Below are 23,831 nucleotides of genomic sequence, written 5' to 3'. Positions count from 1 at the left end.
TGTACTTATTTATTTGTTCAATTTATACCACCTTTCATAAGATATCCCAAGGCGGTTTACAAAAGTTAAAACACAATAAAGGTTCATTAAAATCACATTGAAAACCTTTAAAACAGTTAAACAATAAAAACCATAAATTAGATAGGTAGCTGAGTGTCTTCTGCATATCGATGACACTATAGTCCAAACCTTCTGATGATCTCTCCCAGCGATTTCATGTAGATGTTAAACAGCACAGGGGACAATACTGAGCCTTGCGGGTCCCCACAGGCCAGAAGGCAAGGAGTCGAGCAGAAGTCCCCCAGAACCACCTTCTGAAACCTTCCCCCAAGAAAGGATCAAAACTACCCCAATGCACCACGCCCGATCCCTATACCTGAGAGGTAGTCCAGAAGGATACCATGGTTGATGGTATTGAATGCTGCTGAGAGGTCCAGCAGAACCAATAGGGATGCATTTTCCCTGGCCTAGTTCGCAGTGTAAGTCATCCACCAGGGCAACCCAGGCAGTTTCAGTCCCAAACACAGGGCGAAAGCCAGACTGAAAAGGGTCTAGATAATCCATATCATCCAAGACCCTCAGCTGCACAGACAGCACACACACTTTCTTAAAGAGGTTACTTGAATCAATTACTCATATATAAATGATAATAAAATATCATATATTATTATTATTTATTTATTCAATTTTATACTAAATGGCTTAGGGCAGTTTACAATTAGAACAAAACCATTAAAATCAATTAACAGTTAAAACAAAAACTATAAAACAACAATTAAACAATCAGAACCATTTAAAAACCTTGAAAAACAAGGTTACAACATTAAAACCATTTACAACATTTTAAAAATCCTGGAAGGCCAGGCCAAACAGATATGTTTTGAGGGCTCTCCTGAAGGCCAATAAAGAATTCAAATTACAGATTTCTGCATGGAGTGCATTCCACAGTCCAGGAGTGGCTACAGAGAAGGCCCGCCTCTGAGTTGCCACCAGACTCACTGGTGGTAACTGGAGACAGACCTCTTCAGATGACCTTAATGTGCAGTGGGGATCATGCAGAAGAAGGTGCTCTCTGAGGTAACCTGGACCTAAGCTGTTCAGGGCTTTAGGTAATAACCAGCACTTTGTATTTTGCCCGGAAACCTATCGGCAGCTGGTGCAGCTGTTTCAAAACAGGCATAATATGGTCTCTCTGGGTTACCCCAGAGACCAATCTGGCTGCCACATTTTGAACTAACGGAAGTTTCAGAACTACATACAAAGGCAGCCCCATGTAGAGTGCATTGCAGTAGTCAAGCCTGGAGGTTACCAGCTGATGCACCACTGTTTTGAGATTGTTCTCTTCAAGGAATGGATGCAGCTGTCGAATCAGCCAAAGCTGATAGAAAGTGCTCCTGGCCATAGCCTCCACCTAAGATACCATGGTGAGGCCTGGATCCAAAAGCACTCCCAAACTGCGTACCTGTTCCTTCTGGGGGAGCACAGGAAGATCTAACACAACCCTTAAATTCCAATCCCCCACAATGAGCACCTCCATCTGGAGCAGGCAGGGTGGCTTTAGGGCTAGCACTCCAGCTTACCAGAAAGGCTATGATCTGCAGTATAGGAATGCACATGCATGGTGCAATGAAACAGCAGTATGCATTCTCTGCCACTGGCGCTATGCCAGTGATAGGTTATTCAATGTCAACAAACTATACCAAAAAACTTAGAGGAATATTTGTTTCTTGTTTTTTTTATAATTGCTCTTTATATTGTGGGTTGAGGCAGGATAGTTATTTAAAATCTTATGGAACATGCAGAAATGTCTGCAGTGCAGCAGTAATTATGATGCACATTTACGCTATTTAAGTTGAATATTCGTTACATTCCTGAACAACCTTTAGTTTTTTCAACAAAATAAATGTACAGTGATTTGAGATACAGCAACTGAAGACGATGCATGGCCTTCAAATAAAGATGAAAATGAGAAAAACACGCACCTCTGCTTCAATCACAATTGGAGCCGTTGTGTGTGTCATATCTAAGTTTAAAAGAAAAACCTCTTTCACATGGCCTTTGAGACTGAAAAATGCAGTGTGGTAGCAAGCATTAATTATCTCTTTTGCTAAGCAGGATGTGCCCTGGTTTGCATTTGAATGGGACATGTGTGATTATTATTGGATTGCTTCTAATGATTTAAGTTAATGCTAAATGAAGGCACATACATATGCATGTATACACACACATGATGTTGTTGAAGACATAAATGTATTAATGCACTGATTCTGTTAGTATAAGAATTGAAAGGAAAACTGCTCTTGAGAGAGGGGTTCTTGAAATGAATTAGGTGAATGAATGAATGAAATGAATGAATTTTGAAATGAGATACCAGGGTGAGGCCTGGGTCCAGGAGAAAGCACTCCAAAACTCTGTACCTGCTCCTTCCAGGGGAGTGTAACCCCATCCAGCACAGGGAGAGAACTCATCCTTCAGATTCTGAGCCCCTACAATGAGCGCCTCTTTCTTGCTTGGATTCAGTTTCAATTTGTTATCCCTCATCCAGCCCCTTACTGCCTATAGGCAGGCATTTAGGGAATGGACACCATTTCCTGATGATGCAGATGAAAGGAAAAGTAGATTTGGGTGTCATCAGCATACTGATAACACCCAGCAAGAAACCTCCTGAGGACCTCACCCAGTGGTTTCACGTAAATTTTAAAAAGCATTGGTGAGGAGTTCCAGTCATCAGAAGCCCTTTTTCAGCTCCCCACCTGCCTATGCCCTGACAACACCTACACTGTGCACTGGACACTCTGATCCTGATGGATTTATAGCACACACAACCAGTGCTGTGTGGAGGTCACCATTTCCAAAGCAGCCATCTCTGCATAGTTTCTCATGTTTCTGGTGCCAGAGGGGCACTTTTGTATTACAACTAGACTCTGTGGAATCAACTGAGAAAGCATGCAGGAACTTCTTGAAAGCGTATTTCCTCCTAGTGCTTTTCAACACACTGGAAGGAAATACATTTCCCAGGTGTTGCTACAGACCTCCCTAGCTGGCTCTGGGGAGTACAGTTGCAGTAGAAAAGCACCCCCAGTGCCAGAAATGTGAGGAACTGCATGGAAGTAGCCATGCTGGGAGCATGGTACCTTTGCACGGTACTGAGGCAGTGCTTCAAATTCATCAGGATTGGAGTGTTTGATGCAAAGCCCTACTACACTGTAAGGTTGTTCACACAACTAGGTCTACCCAGGCTAGCATAGCCCTACCTGAGCAGACCTGGTCATGTAGAGCTCCGGGATCGGGACTGACCCCAGAGCTCTACTGCCGGGATAGCCAGGTTTCCTACTTAAACTAAACATGAGGTAGGAGATGTGCATGTGGCCTTCTACCTTATCCCCAGTCATATGGATACTCAGGCTGCCTGCAGCCCAGGCATCCATAGAGCTGGGCGGAAGGAGCTCCCAGAAGCAGGGAAATTCCCTAATGCCCTGCACTCTTCGCATGGTACATTGTGGGATTAGGGAGGACTTCCTCCTCAAGAAAACAGCTTTGCTGTTCACTGCCCCAGCTTTCATGTGAGTCTGCAAGAGGCAGAGTAAAAGAAAGTCTCCTGCTTGTTTCCAGGCAGGAGCCTACCTCTTGGCCAGCCCTCCCCAGTGCCAGGTCAGATGGTCATGTGTATGACCTTAGAATCTACCATCCTGATCCTCTGTGTGGGTGAGGGGTGGAAAGAGCATGTTTAAATATAAAAGTCCCCTAATTTTTTGCCCTCTTCAATTACCTAACTAGAACCATCAATAGCTAGCCTTCTTGTCATGCACCAAGCATCCTGCTAATACCTGTCCATGCTTTAAAAATGCCACATCCGGCACGCTAGAAAGAGTTCCTCTGATTGCTACCTTTTCTTTACTCTCCCTTTTCTCCTGAGTAACTGTCATGTGGCCACCACCTTCTCAATTACCTTGCCCAGCCATGGGAGATTGGAAACAGGCCTATAGTTGCTCAACTCTGAGGGATCGAATGCAGGCTTCTTAAGAAGAGGTCTAATAATTGCCTCCTTAAGACAAGGAGGCATCCTGCCCTCCCTCAGAGAAGCATTTATGATTTCTACCAGGCCTTATAGAAGCCTGGACTAGGAACACCCTGAAAAGAGCTTTCTCCTATGGAGACACTAGCACTCCTGAGATCGTAGGGCAAGGAAGTAATGGCTCCTACTCCACTACTTGCATTGCCGCACTGCTGATCTCTGTGCTGATGTGAGCTCAGTCATGTCTCAGGATAATCCTAAAATCCCCAGAGTCAAATATCCAATATCCCTCTCAGGAAGCCAGGCCCTCAGGATTACCTGAGGCTAACCACCCTGAAACCCATTTTTCTCCACTACTCATCACCCTCAGTCACTATTAAGTAACCAGAGCAGCTCCTCTTCAGCACATAGCATCCTTTTACCCCATAAAACTGGCCAGCCAAAACCCTTCCAGTCTGCACAATTTCTGGGATACATCTTTGGGATGGTGACCCTCTGCTCCTTCACTATCAGACCCTACCTTCTCCTCTGAGGATCTGGGCTCCCCTTCCTTTTTGTCAGGACAGGTAGTACAGGGGGACTCTCTTCTTCCTCTGTTTCTGGGAACCTTTCCTTCTTTCCCTGATTCCCCCTTTCTGGTGTGTGGGTTTGCACACGCTTGTACTTCTGCTACTTCCAGGGTAGGGTAGCAATCTGTTTTTAGGGTTCCCTGCATCTATTTTTTTTTAACCACAAAAGGCGGGAGGTTTGGTCAGCACCTCCCCTGGTTAAAAGGTAACCCCAGATGACACTGGGGACTGTGGATCAGATCAGGACCAGGGCTGAGGTGTAGTGTTAGTCAAGGTTGAGGGAGGACTAAGCCTCAATTAGAGTAACTGCTTGGAAGGTGAGCCAATATGAAGCCCAATATTTGGGCTTCCAAATATGGAAGCCCAGGAGAATCAAATCCCTATAGCCCAATCCAGAGTGAGAGGCCAGGTTTATTGGACAACAGTCTATAGAGAAGTAGGAGAGGGATGTGTTAGAGTTCAGTTCTTCCCTGGAGCCCTCTGAGTGAGGTCTGATCAGCAACTACTGTAGGACAAAGGGAGTCTAACAACCTGGGATGGAAGTTACTTACCTAGAAATAAGTAGGATGGATAGGGATTGGTTTAGCTGGACGCATCAGGGTATTTATTTCTAAGTGCTTGGATCTGACTACATGACTCTTGTAGTTCCTGGGGAAGGATTTTACTTGGTTGTTGATCCTTCTATAGTTTTCCTTATCATCCAATTATTAATTAATCCTGGTTGTTATTAAAGAGTGTCACTCCTCATTGGGTCCTGCCCTAGTCACATACTCCTGAAGGCTTAAGACTGCTCAAGCCTTCCTTGTAGGGAGGAGTTTTCCACTTTACTCTCCCAGAATATTCCCTTGGAAAGGTGAATCTGCTCATATTAAAAAGTGGCTGGTGGCAGCCTACCCAGGACTCCTCACAACTAGAGGAGCGATTTTGTAACCCCCCTTTGATCATTACATGAGGGTTCCCCAGGAACCCCACTCATGAGAAGCAGCCCTTCATAAAGCAAGGTCTCGAGTTGGGGTCCAAAACTCAGATGAAGGGCAATGCCTTGGCTCAAGTACTAATGCTTACACGAGGAATTCACATTCATGAGAGTGCGTTCCTGTGAAAGACCATGATAGCTGAGGGTAAAGCCCAGGCAAGGACAGTCTCCAGCCACTCACCAGCCAAGGATATCCACTGGGTGTCCCTTTCACAAAGTCAAAGTCAACCCGCACATCCTTCTGTCTTCTCTCCTTCCCTTTTAGTTCTCACCAGCCAGAGATATCATCAGGTGTCCCTCTGACTTATAGAAAGCCCACCAACACATCCCTCTTTTCTCTTCCCTTGTGTTTTAAACAGACTGGATCAATCACCCATCCCTGCTTCCCTTCCCCATCTCTGTCTGCATTAACCACAAAACTTGCATTCATATTCATAACAGGGGTTAAACACTGAGCCTGGACACATGTCCATCTCCATGTCCCAGTCATGTGGGAATTCTCTCATTATCAGTCGAGTCAGCCTCTTACTTTGTACTTAGTAAAGCTTTTTATTTTATTTTATTTTAATTTTATTTTATTTTTAAGCCTGTGGTTTTGACTTTCTTGGGAGACTGCCTGTTTTGTAACCATGCTTTAAAGGTCTCATAAGGGATCCCCACATAACAGCTCCTGGCGAATATGGCAAGAGTGTATATGCTGTTCATATCTGGTCACCATTGTATAAGCCTGCCCAAAAGAGCAATTGTCCAATGCACACAGCTGTGGAAAAATCTGTTCCTAGTGTATAGAAGTGAGAACTCTTATTTCTACTTCCTAGGTAGATATTGGTTGAGCAAATTCTCCACAACCCCACAGCAAGCAGGAATCAATGTGATATCATTTCATCTTGGAAACATATCAGCTCTTTCTTGAAGAAAACTCTGACCCTCACATATGTGAATATATGTACAGAACCAACCTAACTTGATTTAAGGGTATAGGTGAGCTAGAGCAGATCCTGACAAATGAAGCCAGTACAAAAAATCTAGGAACCCAACAATGGACACTGGACAGAATTACCAGTAACAGACACTGTGAAAGGAGAGGGTAAATGGGCTTCTCTTTATCCTCTTTACAAAAAACATACGTGGAAAAGAAACAGGCCTGCCTGGGACAAATACAGATTTTATTAAATAACTCTGCCTCTGAATATCCTAGTTGAGGTGCCAGTTAAATATCAGATGCCATGGCTCACTGTCACCTGGGATTTTTGAAGCCCTGAGCAAGAAAACCTCTTTTTGGTTTCTTGTTACTGCTTCTTGTGTCCCTATTCCCTGTTCTTAAACTTCTTGTTTTGAAAATTGGGTTTTTGTTTGCTAAACTTGCAAGGTCAGAAACTTCTCCCCATGGGTAGGACAGCTTTCCCACATTACAGTGGAAAGCAGGAGGGAGAGAAAGGAAGACTAGCCAGTTTCCAGAGCACAGACAGGAGCCTGACCTCCAGTGTCGGGATGGGCATGTCAACTCTGGGAGTGTCGTAAAAACCTGTCAATGTCATCATGTTCCACCCTACTTGTGATTCTGAACCCAGCATCTAAAACCTAGGGCAGCTTCCTAGGGCAGCTTCACACAATACGTAGGCAAGTACAGTTTTGCCAGTTCCTGCCAAGCTAGTTCTCCTAGTACAAGCGACTGGTTCCCCACCTTTCAAATTATCTGAACAACATCAGGTGGCTGAGCAGTACTTCCCTCTGCCACCCTTCTGTAAACAAGATTTGAAGTTCTGTGACTTGTGAAGCCACCTTATGTCTGTTGCTTGTGTCTTCTTTTGATTTCTTTTTTGACTGAGACTCGTTGGGACAGAAACCATCTTTTCATTCTTTGCTTGCAAGCCCCTTTGGGATAGCATTCTTTATGCTATGTAAACTGCCTTGTGAGGTTTTTGTTGTTCTTGTTGAAAAGCAGTATATAAACTCTCCCCTGCTCCTGAATCTCTGTTGTCTGCAGAAAAGGGAAAGAGAAATGGAGAATGAAATGGTGGGTCATTAGGTATAACTATCTTTGAGAAGTTGTCCAGATTGAAACACAAAAGAATTCTCAACTGGTTTTCTTTTGTGTTTCAATCTGGACAACTGGTTTTCTTTTGTGTTTTCTCCATTTCTCTTTCCCTTTTCTGCAGACAGCTCTATAGTGCATGGGTGCCCCCCATCACAATAAACAAAGCAACCAACTTGGTTGGTTGGGGGATATAATTATGAGACAATTAAGAAGCAAACCAAGGAAAGCAATATAAAATGACTCAGTGAAAAATCTTAAATAATTGAAATACAAATTGAATTATTAATCAAAGAGGTAATAATGCAGATAGACTCAGCAAATGAAAAAACAAACAAACCCTACTATTCCATTCAGCTTCATGTAACCAGAAAGACACATTTACAGCATTGTTTATTATATTTGTATCTCAGTCCTCCTTGAAAAACCTAGACCAATTTATATGTGGATTCCAGTGGTCTTCCATCCAAACACTGATCAAATCTTTGGGAACACCAAGTCACTGAGGGACCCTGCATAATCAAAGGTGATCGAGTGGGATGAAGCACATTCAGCAACAAGGTCTTAGCATTTACAATCCAAGGCCATCAAGCCACTTCAGCTATGGCAGGGTAAACAATGTTTTGTGCCAATGCAACAAAAGCAGCATCCTATGCCCTGCAAAAAAGGTTTGGTTCTGCCCTCAACAGTACCTCCCACAAACTCTCAATGCTATTACTGCAAAGTAGGACTTTGAAAAGCATTGGGGGCCTACTTTTTCTCCTTTCAAGCATCTTGAGCCTGAAATGAAACACCAGCTCAAGGGGGTGAAGTGGAGTCAAATTAAAGCAAAGCAGGTCAAATCCTATGGCCCCTCCAAGCTTCACTGTGGCACCCACCACTCAGAGTTTTGCAGCCTGGGTGGGTGGGGGCTGTCTGACTTCCAGTCAGTGGGATTTCACCCCATGGCTGTTATAATGTCCGGATTCAGTCCAGGCTGAACTAACACCCAGTCTGTTGCCCAAGGTTGGGCGGTCCTCCTTATGAGGCTGACCCTTAGTTGGGGTAACCATACTCTGAATTGTCATGCCTTGCTGCAGGATTTGTATTAACTAAATTAATAAAGTGGCTGCAGTTCATCCAACTGTACATATCTTGTCTTTATAGGTGCCTGAGGGTGCAAAGCTTTTGACAAAGTTCTCCACCATAGGCTCTTGTGTAATTTTCACAGTCATGGGATAAGGGGACAGGTTCATGTGTGGATTGGTAACTGGTTGATGGACAGAAAACAGAGGGTAGGAATAAACTGACAATTTTCACAAAGCAGGGAAGTAAAAAGTGGGATCCCCCAAGGATCTGCACTGGGACCAGTGCTCTTTAACTTGTTCATAAATGATATAGAAGTTGGGGTAAGCAGCAAAACAGCCAAATTTGCAGATGACATTAAACTATTTGGATTTTGTGAAATCCAAAACAGATTGTGAGGAGCTCTAAAAAGACTGCTCCAGACTGGAGGAGTGGGTGACAAAATGGCAAGTGCAGTTCAATGTAGAACTTTAAAGTGATGCATATTGGGGCAAAACCCCTCCAACTTCACATATACGCTGATGGGGTTTAAGCTGTCAGTGACTGATCAGGAAAGAGATCTTCAGATCATGGTGGACAGCTCACTGAATGTCAACTCAGTGCACAGCACCAGTGAAAAAGGCTAATCTCATGCTTGGGATCATTAGGAAGGGGACTGAAAATAAAAAATGCCACTATTATAATGCCCTTATAAAAATCTATGGTGCGGCAACATTTGGAGTACTGCATGCAGTTCTAGTCACTGTACCTTAAGAAGTACGTTGCAGAACTGGAAAAGGTGCAGAAGAGGACAACCAAGGTGATCAGGGGCACTTTCCTTATGGAGCAAGGCTACAGCGTCTGGGAATTTTTAGTTTGGAAAAAAGAGGTGATTAAAGGGAGACATAATGGAGGAGTATAAAATTATTCATGGGTAGAAAAAGAGTGGACAGAGAGAAATATTTCTCCTATCACAACACTAGATGATAGGGGTCATCCCATGAAACTGAATGCCAGGAAATTTAGGACCAACAAAAGGAAGTGCTTTGTCAAAGAGTGCATAATTAATCAATGGAATTCTCTGCCATGGGATTTGGTAATGGCCATTAGTTTGGATGGTTTTAAAAGGGGCTTAGACAAATTCAAAGACGACAGGTCTATCAATGGCTACTGGAGGTAGCCACCTCCAGCCTCAGAGGCAAAAATAACAGTTGCAGAGGAGTAACAGCAAGAGAGAGGGCTTGCCCTCATCCACCTCTTGCCTGTGGGCTTCTCATAGGCATCTGGTGGACCACTACATTAAACAAGAGACTGGACTAAATCGACCTTGGGCCTGATCCAGCAGGGCTGTTCTTATGTACTTAGATTGACAGGAGGCGTTCTCTAGATGTGTGCTGTGGTGTAAGTTGAAACTTAACTGTTTAGGAAGAAGCAGGAAGAAAGGGACTCAAATTGAGTGAGACTAAGTGGTTGTGATATGAACTGTGTATTTCTTGGAAAGGATCAACTTTGGTTTGGTTTGGTTTTGTGAAACAAGAAACCTTTATTTTTTAAAAAAATATTTTGACTTTACTGGAGTAACACCCCACACCTCTAGCATTCTCCTGCTATCAAGGGCAACAAATATTATAGGAAAGGACTACTGAAGATAAATAGTAGCAGCGGATACAGCAATCGCCACAATACCAAGTTGCAAGCCCATCAGAAGTCCTCTTACAGTACACTAGTGCTGACTGCTGAGGCAGAGGGAAATCATTGGTAGAGCACCAGTAGAGAGTTTAGTGAGGGCTCTTGACACAAGATGATCACCAAAAACTGGTGTTGCATACAAGCCATAACCCTTGCACTGGACCTCGGATGGTGGGTGCTACAGGAAGGAGTACCAAAACATAGGATTGGGGCCTCTTTGTGTTTGGCTGATTGACAACACATTACTCCCTTGGTCAGTTTCTATTTTTATTTCTGACATACTGGCTTTGAAAGACTATATTTCAACTCTGCTTAATGCACAATGCTAATCCAAAATAAAAGTAGCATCTTTAGCTTTATATGATCTCCTGTTATGTGCTAAAAGAGCCTTTCTGGGCTCCAATAAACACTCAGATGCTTCATTGTCTCAATAGAGTGAAAGTTCTGCCTGCCTCTGGCAATCACAAGGAGATTAACATATGAATGCTGTCAGGACAAATCCTTTTCTCTCCCTTACAATATCTCAAAATGTGAAGAACAAGTGAAAGAGGCAGAAATGAACATCAGTGAGACCAAAGTGCACCTGGTTTCATGTTTAGCAGTGCCAATAACAATCTTTCTATCTGACTGCCTTTGGCCTAGGGGTATAAGCTAAAACAGAGAGCAAGGAATACAGCAATTTTACAATTTAGCTGGACCAGATGCTGACTTTTGATTATCATACAGTAATTACATTTTTAATTAGGATCAGCTGTTAAAATTTAAGCATGTTTACAGTGTATGAAATTTTGAATGTCTGGAATCATTCATCTCCATCAAAGTTGACTGAGAAAAAGAGAGAAACTACGTTTCCAACCCATCAGTAAGGCTATTTCTCACCACAGCACCAATGACCTCTGGAAAAGGAGGAGAGATTAAAATCCCATCCATATATCCCATATATTCACTATCATTTAAGCCCTATTCAAACATCTTAAGAAAGATGCTGTACTTGAGTAAAGCATCTAAAATAGGTCTGAAAGTTCTGACACTGTCCCTCATAGTGTGCTTGTCCAAACACTGTATCCATGATGGTGGGTGCTTCCATGATTGGGAGGCATGGGCACCCGAGCCTCCCAATCACCGAAGTGCCGACCATCACGGATATGGTATTCACTTCTTCAGACAAACGTTGCTCTAACTGCGCTGTGCTGACTGATATTGGAGCTAGGATCCTGGCAGCATCAGCTCTCAGCTGCAATGTCTCATGTGGCCACTGGGGTGTTGTTTTTTTAGGGTCATGGATAAAAGTGCTTGGCTTCTCCCCTCTTTGTTCTTCCACTGTTAGTCTCCATTTTGTCTCTCCAGAGATGGATGTTTGTTTTAGTCTCTCTCTCCCTTTCAGCCTTAAGCTCAGCTTTCCTATCCCATGGTAACTTCTAAATAAATCCTTAAACTTAAAGTTAAATAACTGTCTCCAGACCTCTTGCTTGGCTGCTTTCTCAAACTGGTTTTGCTCTGGTATTTGGGGACTGAACTGCCATTCTTCCCCTACAAGTGAAAGGCTAGGGCAGGACTTCTGGTCATGTTTTAGATGCTCAATATAGCATCATCTGAATAGGGCTTTAGCAGGAGCAGTTGTTATATGCTCAAGACCTTGATGTTTCCTATTACATAGTTATTATTAACATTAAAGACACCAGAAATGGCTACACTTTGAAAGTTAACAATAAACATGTATTATTCTCAGTAGTGGTAGCTTCTCAAAAGCAAGATTTACTGATATGTATGCTACCCAGAAACAGTTATTATTCTACCAAAATACCATTGCCCATCACAACTGTGTTGTTTTACTCCCAGGAGTGGGAGATATTTTGTGGAGAAATAACCTCCCAAAATAAAAGTTACTGCACTGCTTAGTTTTCAGGATAGCTTACTCATAGAGGTGCTTTACGTGACCAGTGTGAAGCACCACATGAGGTTTGGCAGGGAGAGCAGGCTTAGCCCACTCTCCCCGCACACAAGCAGTTGCTCGTTGCTGGGCAGCCACATCAGCTGCCCAAATAAGCGGCTGCTCTGGTTGGACAATCCTGCACCCAGCTGCGGCTCCATCGGGGAACTCTGGGGTTTGGGGGAAGGGGAATGCTATCGTGTGGTGCCCTAGCCCCCCCAAACTTCAGGAAGGCATCCCATGAGTGGGTGGTGCCATCCTGGGGTCCCCCCTCCCCTCTACACCCACCCCGAGTGTGTCAGCCACGACTGACACATGATCAAAAGCATGAGGTAAACAGAGCGCTCACTCCATTAACCTTGTTTAGGGGTAGGGATTTTTAGGCAGGCTAGCCACCGTGGAACCACCGGGCTCGCCTCCGAGACTGGTGGTTCTGATGACCCCTGAAAACCAGGCTGGGCTCCCAGTGATCGTCAGAATAGCTCCCTATCTAGTCTCCAACCAAACAAAAGGGTTTATGTTGCTAATCAGAAGTGGAAATCAGAAAAGGAAGGAGAGATGGTCTATGGAAGGAGACCTGGTCTTGAGGTAGCAAGCATGAATTATGCCCTTTGCTAGACACCATAGTTTGCATTTGAACGAGATACTACAAGTGTGAGCACTGTAAGAAATTCCCCTTAGGAGATGGGGCCACTCTGAGAAGAGCACATGCATGCTTGCATGCAGAAGTTCCCAAGTTCCCTCCCTGGCATCACCAAGATAGGGCTAAGAGAGACTTCTGCCTGCAACCTTGGAGAAGCTGCTGCCAGTCTCTGTAGACACTACTGAGATAGATGGATCAATGGTCTGACTCAGAAAAAGGCAGCTTCCTATGTAAGTCTTCCAAGTTCAATTTTAACTAGGGTTGTGCGGGGTTTTTTCCCGTTTTGTTTTTGGCCCAAATCCGAATCATGACCATTTTGTTCTTTGTTTGAAATCAGCCAGTCCGAAACACCCCAAATTTGTTCTTTGTTCACAATTGCAAAATCCGAATCCTAAATGTTTTGTTTTTAAAATGTTTTTTATTTTTTAAAAATGGCCCTGGGGCAAAACTAGTGGGTAGGGGTGGTAGTGCCCAATGGGTGGATGCTACCACCCAAATTTCAGAGGAATTGGGCAAAGGGATGATTTTTGATGAATTTTTGAAGTTTAAGATTTTTCCCACAGGGAATAATGGAGGTTTCAGCAAAAGTATAGCTTCACATCGGAGGGAAAGGGGGTGGCCCAGAGCAGAGTAGGGTGGGTGGTAGTGCCCAGTGGGGACAAGGAAGCTGCCAGAATTATTTCAAAGGAATTGGGCAGACAGCTGGTTTTTAAAGATTTAATGGAGTAGTGCATGTGTCTTTAAGGTTCTTCCCCACAGGGAATTATGGAAGTTTCAGCAGCCCCATAACTGCACTTGGGGGGCACTGGGGTGGCCCAGATCGAGTAGTGGTGTAGTGCACATAGGGTGACTACCACCCACACGGGTTGCTGACCCATGAGGTACAAGGTTTTGTTGTTCTAGAGGTGTTCTGAGTGTAGAATCTCTGGTAGTATATGAAAGTGGATTCGTGGTTTTTCATTAAAAATCTCATTTGCGGCCAGAATTATTTCAAAGGAATTGGACAGAGAACTGATTTTTAAAGATTTAATAGCGTTTGTGTCTTTAAGGTTCTTCCCCATAGGGAATTATGGAGGTTTCAGCAGCCCCATAACTGCACTGGGAGTGGGGCATCGAGGTGGCCCAGAGCAAGTGGTGGTGTAGAGCACAGAGGGAGCCAACCACCCCCATGGGTTGCTAACCCATGGGGTACTGGGTTCTGTTGTTTCTGAGATGTCTTGAGTGTAGATTATCTGGTAGCATATGAGAGTAGATTTATGGTTTGTCATTGAAAATGACAAGTTGTCTGTGGTCTGGTCTCTGAGTCTACTCTTCTTCAATCTTCTTCTCAGTCTTCAGGTTTGTGGGGGCTGGGCAAAAGCCTTGAAAATCTGGGGGGAAAGGGGATGGTTGGCCATGTGGCCACTGGCCAGTGGCCAGAGGGGCTGGTGGCTGGCACAGACAGACACAGCAGGCACAGGCAGGCAGCGATTCTCTCAAGGGGGTGAAAAAAACCCTTCTGTAGCAAAAAGCAATGCAGCAGATAAATCCATTCAAAGGCTGGCATGCAGTAGCCATAGCAGACTGGCAAACTGGGCTCAGGCTGGCAACAGGGCAGGCAGGCATAGGCAATGGCATGGCATCAGCATGGCAACTTGAGGCATGCCATGCTATGCAAACTAGTTCTCTCTCTCTCTCTTTCTCTCTCTCTCTCTCTCTCTCTTCAATGAGGCAGAAAGGCAGAATGGCGAATGAGTAACTAACTTGTTGAATGAAACCCCTCTTTCAACTCCCCTCCCCACCCTTGCCCCTTCTTCAACCCTTCCCCTGGCCAATGAGGGGTCAGTAAAGAGTGGCAAGAAGCAAAAGAGCCAATGGGGAACAAGGAGGGAATCGTCAGCAAGTCAGCCCATGCTTTAGGTCACCAATCAGAAGGCTGGAAGGGCTGGAAATGCAAAGAGTTGGAGACTGACTCAGAGATTGCCACAAAATGGAGGTCCGAAACAACAAAATGTTTTGAAGCTGAAACAGGGATGTTTTGTTTTGTGTACAAAACTTTCAGATTTGGAAAATGAGCGTCTTGTTTTGTCTACAAAACACCCAAACAGCCTGTTTTGAGTACAAAACATTTTGTACCCGAAACGTTTTTCACACCCCCAATTGCAATAAACCACTATTCCTGACCTTACTTCCCCCCCTGCATGCACAGCATCTGGATTGTAATGTGGGTCCCACCCCCGCTGCCCGTCCAGTTTGCTGCTGTACTACAGACAAGTCCCCCTTGGATACCAAATCTTGTGTATCTTTTCAAGTCATAAAGTCAAGGAATAATTGAATAATGACATGTATTTGGAATTTTGTCCAGAAAACACACTTCCCCACAGGCATCCCAAAAGCAGCATTAGCATGTATTTATTTAGTCCTTTATATATTTACATGTATTTATATATTAGCATGTATAAATTTAGACATTTACACAAATCTCAAATGCCATTTTGATAGAAACCCCAACACAGTAGAGAAAATGGGAAATGAGGTTACTTTAATGCATTGCAATATAGAAGGAGAACGTTATAGTTTAAAATGTCAACAAACACAAATACTATGCTGTTCTCATATGTTATTCCTATTCTCTTCAACAAAGTTGCAGTTTCTTAGTGAATATCTAGATCCGTTGAAAAAAAGATTTTTTAAAGACGTTATTTACTTGTTCAAGCCAAGAAAAATGCTCAGCTCTAAATCTCTAAGAAACTGCAGAAATCTGGCTTTCAGGATAAATAGAAATAGTGTGGAGTAAAGGAGGCTTTAGCCAAGTCTTTACTGCTTGTCACTCTACTTCAGAAAAGAAAAAACAACAACCTATCAAGATTATCTGCCTGTATTTGGAATGGAAAAGAAGGTCAGTTGGGGAATACGAACAAAATGTGCATAGGAATATAAGTGAATTTGCAAAATCCTGTGTGGGGAAGAGTAGTCTAGAACCTGTTTTAATGTTAGCTGTTTGCTCCTCTAGGTAACATCTGGTTATAAACAACACACACTGCAGAATGAATTACTGGAACCACAAGCAATATTTAGTTACCCTAACTAATAGTGAACAAGAACCACTCTCCTGTATGTGAAGAATGGGTGTTTGTTTTTTAATTCTGAAAGTTACAACAGTAAATGCATATTGTCCAGTGATCTACAGCAAAATGTCCAACAATGCAAGATGTACATTCTTGATCTGCCTCCCACACACAGACACAGGCAGAGTAATATTTCACTTTCTTTTTAATGCTGAGAAAAGTTGGAAGAATATGCTTGGAGAATATGCTTAAGGCTCAGAAACCAAAAAGGGTGGGTGGGTTTAAAGAACCCATCATGCACTGTGTCCAGGAGCTGCCAAGCATCTGGGAGGAGCTGCCGAGCTCCCCACTCCCTCCAGCTGGGGCTCGGCTGCTGACGGCTACCTGCAGCTGCCGCTGTCAGTCACCAAAGGAGGCGGTTCACCCAGTTGATGGAAGGAAGCTGGGTTGAACCGGGCAAGACACCAAAGGAGATGACTTGCAACAGCTGCAGGTGGCCAGTGGCAGCAGTGGCAGCAGTGGCAGGAGCCTCATTCTGGGGGAGTTCAGTGGCCCCTTCTGGCAATGGGGAGTGTGTGTGTGAGTAAGTGTGTGTGCACATGGGTGCACATGTCACCATGGGGGAGGTGCTGCCACGAGTGTGAGGCCACCCGTGTTCACTATGTGAACATGGGCTCACTCTCCCCTCACTACGCCCCTGGTGTTGATAGCCAAAGGATTTTAAATGCAATGGGCTCAAACTGTCGCTGCATAAACAGTCTGCATAGTTGTTCATATACTCCTTGCCCTCATTTCCTCTTCCAACTTCTACTTTCTCAGTCTTTACAAATGTATTAAATTATGTGAAAACTCAAACATTCGTTACAAATAAAATATACATGTGTTCCTCCCTCTGTAGGAGAAAGAGGAGAACTGTGCACCATGGCACCTATTGGAAAAGTGAATGCTTTCAACCCAGACTGAGACTCTTGCAAGAGATACATTGAAAGGGTGAATTTCATTTTCTAGGCCAGTGCTGTGACTGATGATGCACAGAAGAGTTCTATTGTATTGAGTGCCTGTGGTTGCTCTAGTTATGTGCTCATCAGGGACCTGATGGTCCCAAAAGATCTTGATGGAGTGTCATATGCAGAAAATGGAGATTATGAGAAAGCACTATATGCCTAAACCCTCTGTTTAAGTCGTTTAAATTTGAATCCTGCTCCAGAGAGCAGGCCGACTCCATAGTCGTGTTTATTTTAGCAACTAAGCACTAGGGTTGCACATTTTGTATTTTTTCTGTTTCGATTTGTACCAAATCTGAATCAACCCCATTTTGTATTTTGTCCGAAATTAAGCCTTCCGAATCACCCCAGTTTTGTTTTGTATCCGAATTGATCCAAATCTGAATCCGAATTAATTCAGATTAAGAAATGGGTCACATGGTCAAAAGAGTGGGTGAGGGTTATAGTGCCCAATGAGTGGAAGCTACCACAAAAATTTCAAAGGAATTGGGCAAACTGCTGATTTTTGGTGAATTTTTGAAGTTTGCACATCTTTCAGATTTTCCCCATATACTTTCAGGCAAAGTATAGTTTCATGTGGGGGGAGGGGTGGCCCAGAGTGGAGTGTGGTTGGTGGCAGTGCCCAGTTGGTACAAGGAAGCTACAATTTTTTTTCAGAGGAATTTGGCAAAGGGCTTATTTTTAAAGAATTAATGAAGTTATGCATCTTTCAGATTTTCCTCGTAGGATATAATGGAGGTTTCTGCAGTCCCATAACTCCACTTAAGGGGCACTGGGGTGTTCCAGAGCAAGCGGCGGTGTAACTTGTCCCACATGGGTTGCCCACATGGTTGCCAACTGTCCCACATGGTTGCCAACCCATGAAGTACAAGGTTTTGTTGTTCTAGAGGTGCTCTAAGAGTAGATTCTCTAGTAGCATATGAGAGTGGATTCATGGTTTTTCATTTAAAAAATCTCATTTGCTACCAGAGAATCTAAACTCAACACCTCAGAAACAACAAAGCCCAGTACCCCAATGGGTTAGCAATACAGGGGGGTGGTTGGCACCCTCTGTGCACTACACCACCACTTGCTTTGGGCCATCCCAGTACCCCCCAGGTGGAGCTTTGGGGTTGCTGAAACCTCCATTATTCGCTATGGGGAAAAATCTTAAAGATGCTTAAACCTCAAAATTCCTAAGAAATCAGTCCTTTGCCCTATTTGGAATCTGGGTGCACCACCCTTGGGGCACTGCCACCCAACCCACTGTTTTGCCCCTGAAGCCCCACATAAACAAGTTGAAAGAGTGAAGAGAATGATGAACAACACCACTTAATTTTTTTGGCACAGTTATTTAAGAATTTTGCAGCGGGTGTGAGCCTGTCCCTGTGGCACTAGAACAGCAGCACAACCCATTTGTGGATTCCAGCAATCTTTCAATAAAAACACTCCCTCCCCATGGAACAGTGATTACAGGTCATTTGAGATAGCAAGATAGACCAATGAGCCAGCATGGTGTAGTGGTTAGAGTGCTGTACTAGGACCGGGGAAACCCAAGTTCAAATCCCCATTCAGCCATGATACTAGCTGGGTGACTCTGGTCCAGTCACTTATCTCAGCCTAACCTATTTCACAGGGTTGTTGTGAGGAGAAACCTAAGTATGTAGTACACCGCTCTGGGCTCCTTGGAGGAAGAGCGGGATATAACATGTAAAAAAATAAATAAAAATAAAATAAAACTGCCTTGGTACTATGGAGCAGCTTCAAATGTTCATGTAACTGAAGTGGAGTGAGCTGTAGCCCAAACAAATCAGCCTACTGTTTAGAATTGTTGAGATTTATCATCACTGCATTTAAGAAAGTGCAAAACCATGGATCATGGTTACAAGAAAGAGAGAAGCAACTAAGATTCCTAGGGATGTCAATAAATTGACAGGGATATTCCCCACCCGCTCCTTTTGTCTCCTGTAGTCCCATGTGGATGGCCTCTCCCTGCAATGGCAAAAATTGTGAACCATTGGCTTAGACATCATGTCCCACCAAATTACATTGTGGCCTAAATTACATTAGACTGCTCAACTTGGGCAACAAAACTTAGACACCACTATAACTCATAAAAATCAGAAGAAAAACAAAATAGCTCTTCAAAAGACCCCTGAACAAGTCAAGAGATTTTTTTCTAAACCTTTGGAAAGAAAAACCTGTGTAATTTCAGAACTTTCCTAACCAGCTTCTCAAAAAGCTTCTTCACACAATTTATACCATGGCTTTTAGCAAGAGCTTTGGGATTGCATTGAGCTCCCAAAGATATTTGGGTATTTCTATCTCAAAATGCTGTCTTCCAAATCCCTTTGCAAGGTCAGTTTGCATTTCAATCACACTGAATACAACACATACTTAACTAAACCATTCATGCTCAACAGCTTTTTGCACATCTTATCTTCTGCTAATCACTCAGTGCCTCAGCTGGAGTGGAGAGAGTCAGAGAAGTCAATTGCAATTGCAATTCTTTTCCAAAGAAAAAAGCATTCTGTCCGAAACACAGTCATTTCGATTTGGAAATGACTGTGTTTGAAAAAACAAAAATCTCTGTTTTTTAATTCTTGATTTTGTTTTCGCTACAAAACCTCCAAAATTGCCATTTTCAGGCACAAAATGTTTTGTACTCAAATCAAAATGCACAAGCCTATTAAGCACCTTGAATCCATATGTGAATTTGGGACCATGCTAGATGACATGAATATAGAACACAGAAAGCTGCCACATACTGAGTCAGACCATTGGTCTATCAGTATTGTCTTCACAGACTCGCAGCGGCTTCTCCAAGGTTGCAGGCAGGAATCTCTCTCAGCCCTATCTTGGACAAGCCAGGAGGGAACTTGAAACCTTCTGCTTTTCCCAGAGCGGATCCATCCCCTGAGGGGACCAAGGAGTGAAAAACCTCCAACCAGTGGTCCATGTCCAGCCAACGCTCAGAATGCACAATTCACCAAATGGGCCAAACCCAAGGGGAAAAAACTTCACAATCTTGTACTGGTACATTTACAAGAAGTCTTGTGACTGCTATGAAGACAGTCATCACCCACAGACGTTATAGTTTTATTAGTGCTCAGTGACACTACTGCAAAAAGAAATGACATGTAGAGAAGGTCTGTTGCAATAAAAAAAAGAAGGAAGGCAGGTCACATAAGGGTATCTCCTATAGAGCCCCCAGCCTCATGCAGTATAGCAGAAGTGGAGGATTACCCCAAATTCATCAGGAGGAGATCACAGCCTGACCCCATAACGGTCAACAAACAAGAGTACTGTTCAGTTCTGAAACACAGTTCTGGACACAGGAGCATTTACTACTGTCATAGATCATGGGACACTCCAAAGATTAGCCATGGAAGACCCTAGCATTCATTTAGAACTGACAACTGCTGTCCTTAGAACTTACTTAGGTGAAAATATTCCAGTTTTGGGTTCAGTGGGAATAAATGTCTCCTATGGCACAGCCAAACTACTACTCCCAGTGGCCCAAGGCTGGGGTCCCTGCCTCTTGGGCAGGGATTGGCGACAAGCCTCAAAGTTAGATTGGAACACTATCCTGCAGTCCATTAATAAGTTAACAGAAGGCATTCTACTAGAGTTCCTAAGAAACATGATGCCATGTTTTGCAAAGAGTTAAGCAAGCTGAAGGGCTTGAAGGTCCACATTCAAATTGACCCAGCTGTGCAAGCCAAAGTGGTCCTCTTCACCCTACAAGGCAAGATTTGTTTGCTTATTTATTTATAATTTATCATGCTTCTATATCACCTTACATTTGCATTCTTAGGCTAGTGTACCCACTGTGACCCTACTTGGAGTAGTCGGACCTGACCTCAGTCACTCATGCTTTGGTAACGTCCAGATTAGACTACTGCAATGTTCTCTAAGTGGGGCTGCCCTTGAAGATGGTTCGGAAGCTTCATCTGGTTCAGACTGCTGCCGCAAGGATGCTCATGGGTGCAAATCGCTTCATGAGTATTACACCCATCCTGCGTCAGCTTCATTGGCTACTGGTCTGCTTCCAGGCTAGATTCAAGGTGCTGATATTGACCTTTAAAGCCCTATATGGCTTGGGGCTGGGGTACCTGTTGGACCACATTTGCCCATATGAACCTGCCAGGGCCCTCTGCTCGTCATCTTAGGCCCTGCTCATGGCCCCACCATTAACAGAGATCCGATTGGCAGGGACTAGAGACAGGGCCTTTTTGGTTGTGGCCCCTTGGCCTTGAAACACCCTCCCTGAAGATCTTTGCCATGCTTCCTCTCTCAGTGTTTTTAAGAAACAACTAAAAACACATCTTTTAAAAGAGTCTTTTTAATTTTTGACCTGTTGTGTATATCTTAGTTTTTAGCTTTAAGATTTTAATTTGGAATTTTAAAAGCTAATTTTGATTGTGGTTTTAAGCTTGGATTTTTAAGTTGTTTAATTTGGTTAATTTTATTAGTCTGGTTTTATATTGTAACTGTTTTATAAATGATGTGAGCTGCCCTGAGCAGTAATGTACTGGAGGGGAGGGGCATAAATGTTTTAAACAAACAAACAAACAAACAAATAAATAGGCAGTGTACGTAAATTAAAATACAACAAATAGAAAAACAGGATAACATGATTAAAACAATTATGACATAAACCAAATTAATTAAAAGCTTGAGAGTGCATCTTAAGGGTTTTTTTAAAAAACAGTGAGAGATAGAGAAACTCTTATTTTAACAAGGAGTGCATTCCAGAACTCTGGGGCAGCCACAGAGAAGGCCCAGTCCTGAGTAGCCACCGAATGAGCAGGTGGTAGCTGTGCCTGGACCTCCCCAGATGATCTTAATAGGCAGAAGGGTTCATGACAAAGGAGGCATTCTCTTAAATATCCTGGACCTTAAGTTAATAACCAGTACTTTGAATTTCGCTCAGAAACATATTGGCAGCTACTGCAGTTCTTTCAAAATCAGTGCTACATGGTCTCTTTGGGTTATCCCAGAGACCAGTCTGACTGCAGCATTCTGCACCAACTGTACTTTACGGTCTACATTTAAAAAAATGCCCCTGGCCATTGCCTCAACCTGAGAAACCAGAGAGTTTTGGTTCCAGAAGCACCCCCAAGCTATGTACTTATTCTTTCTGGGGGAGTGTAACCCCATCCAGAACAGGCAGGTCTAAATCACCTCTCAAGTTCTAACTCCCCATAGTCAGTACCTCCATCTTATTTGGATTCAAGCTCAGTTTGTTATCCCTCATCCAGCCCATTACTGCCTTCAGGCAGGCATTTATGGAAGTGATGCCATTACCTGATGAAGTTGATATGGAGAAATAGATCTGGGTGTCATCAGCATATTGATTATACCCTGCACCAAATCTCCTGATGATCTCCCCCAGTGGTTTCATGTAGATGTTAGAAAGCACTGGAGACAGTATGGAGCCTTGTGGAATTCTATAGAGTAACTCCCATTTTGCAGAGAAACAATCTCCAAGTGACACCATCTGGAATCTGCCAGGGAGGTAGGAATGGGGTGTGTGGCCAAGATGGTAATGTGAAAGCAGCTGGTTCTGTTAGCTCAGTTTTTTTGCCCATATGTTTGGATTTTGAAATCTTTTTAATGCTATTTTATATATGGACTCTCTTAGAAGAGGAGTTATTTAGTTTGGGGTTTCTCTCCCCCCCCCCCCCCCGCCGCTTTTAAAACTCTGCACTTCTGTTTGCAGTTTGTCTCCCGTTAGAGTTATGCACTTAATCAGCCAGGCAGATCCAACCTCTGAACAGGATATCAGAGAAGGATTTCAACTTTTCTCCTCTGCTGGCCCGTCAGCCCACAATAAATGAGCCTCTTGCTGCAACCAAAATAGCAGAATCAAATAAAGCATCCAATCTCATCTGACTCGGTACCTATTTCTAAAGCTTGTACTCACAGTATGGATATAGCACCCTTGAAGGGTACTGACAAACCCCTTTAAGATTGACTGAGTAATAGACTCTGTAACATCCAACTGACGACATGGAACATGGCAGGTTGGCATACCAAGGAAAAGGATTCCTCCATTATGGAGTATTTGAGTAAATTTGACATTATCCTCTTCCAAGAGACCTGGGCCCTTGAACAGATTGAATTAGATGGCTTGGTCTCTTTTTCATCTTTTGCTACAGCTGGATACGGAAGAGAGAGACCCAGAGGGTGGGGGTTATCTATTAGTATTACTACAAAACTTCAAGCTAAATGTATCAAGTTAGACGTTTCATCCCACTCCTTTATGGCATGTCTTATACAATTAAGATCTTACTCATTGCTAGTTGTTAATGTCTATGCTCCCCCTAAGACCCGAAAATAAGAAATCAGCTTGGCTGAACTTGAGGAGTGCCTAGGACAGCTTCTCCTTTCTTTTCCAGATGCCCTAGAAATTTTAGGTGGTGATTTTAACGCCCTCATTGGTCTGGACAATGAGCATCTATATGCCAAATATCCTGGATGTATGTATCAGGAGATAGAATATACCCCTTTAGAGCAGCGTATCTCCAGGGATCTTATTTGTAATTATGTGGGCTCATGCCTGATGCAATCTGTTAGCAGGTTGGATATGCTTATACTAAATGGGTCATCGGAAGGTGATTTTCCAGGGGAGTTCACATATTGGGTGGGGAGGGAAGCTAGTATGATCAATTATTTTGTAATCTCCAGAATTTTGCTTGATTATATCCTACTTCTGAAAGTCGAATTTAGAGTAGAAAGTGACCATATGCCCCGACCCTGATTGAGATCCCCAGGTGGTAATATTTTTACTTTGGAGGAACCAACCCCCTTTTATGCTGACACTGTTTCCCCCTCTCATGTCAGATGGACCAGTGAGATCGCTAAAGGGCTGAGTGACCTTCTTGAGTTGGAGAA

General features: G+C 43.5%; 1 protein-coding gene across 26 annotated transcripts in view; it reads right to left on the bottom strand.

The window, feature by feature from the left end:
- The window catches only part of LRRC7 (leucine rich repeat containing 7), a 378,525-nt gene that overhangs the window by 232,808 nt on the left and 121,886 nt on the right, over positions 1-23,831 (bottom strand). For 2 of the 26 annotated variants that reach the window (XM_053248555.1, XM_053248558.1), the window contains one exon: positions 9,409-9,500. The exons of 22 other annotated variants lie outside the window; for them this stretch is intronic. The gene's annotated coding sequence lies outside the window, so the exon portion shown is untranslated. Of the gene's footprint in view, positions 1-7,244; positions 7,542-9,408; positions 9,501-23,831 lie in introns of those variants that run through there. 2 more of the 26 variants (XM_053248556.1, XM_053248559.1) reach the window with 2 other exon arrangements.

This window comes from Hemicordylus capensis, chromosome 4, assembly GCF_027244095.1.
Source record: "Hemicordylus capensis ecotype Gifberg chromosome 4, rHemCap1.1.pri, whole genome shotgun sequence".
NCBI lineage: Eukaryota > Metazoa > Chordata > Lepidosauria > Squamata > Cordylidae > Hemicordylus > Hemicordylus capensis.
Note: the sequence above shows the minus strand (reverse complement) of the source record. Positions and strands in the feature narration are given on the sequence as shown.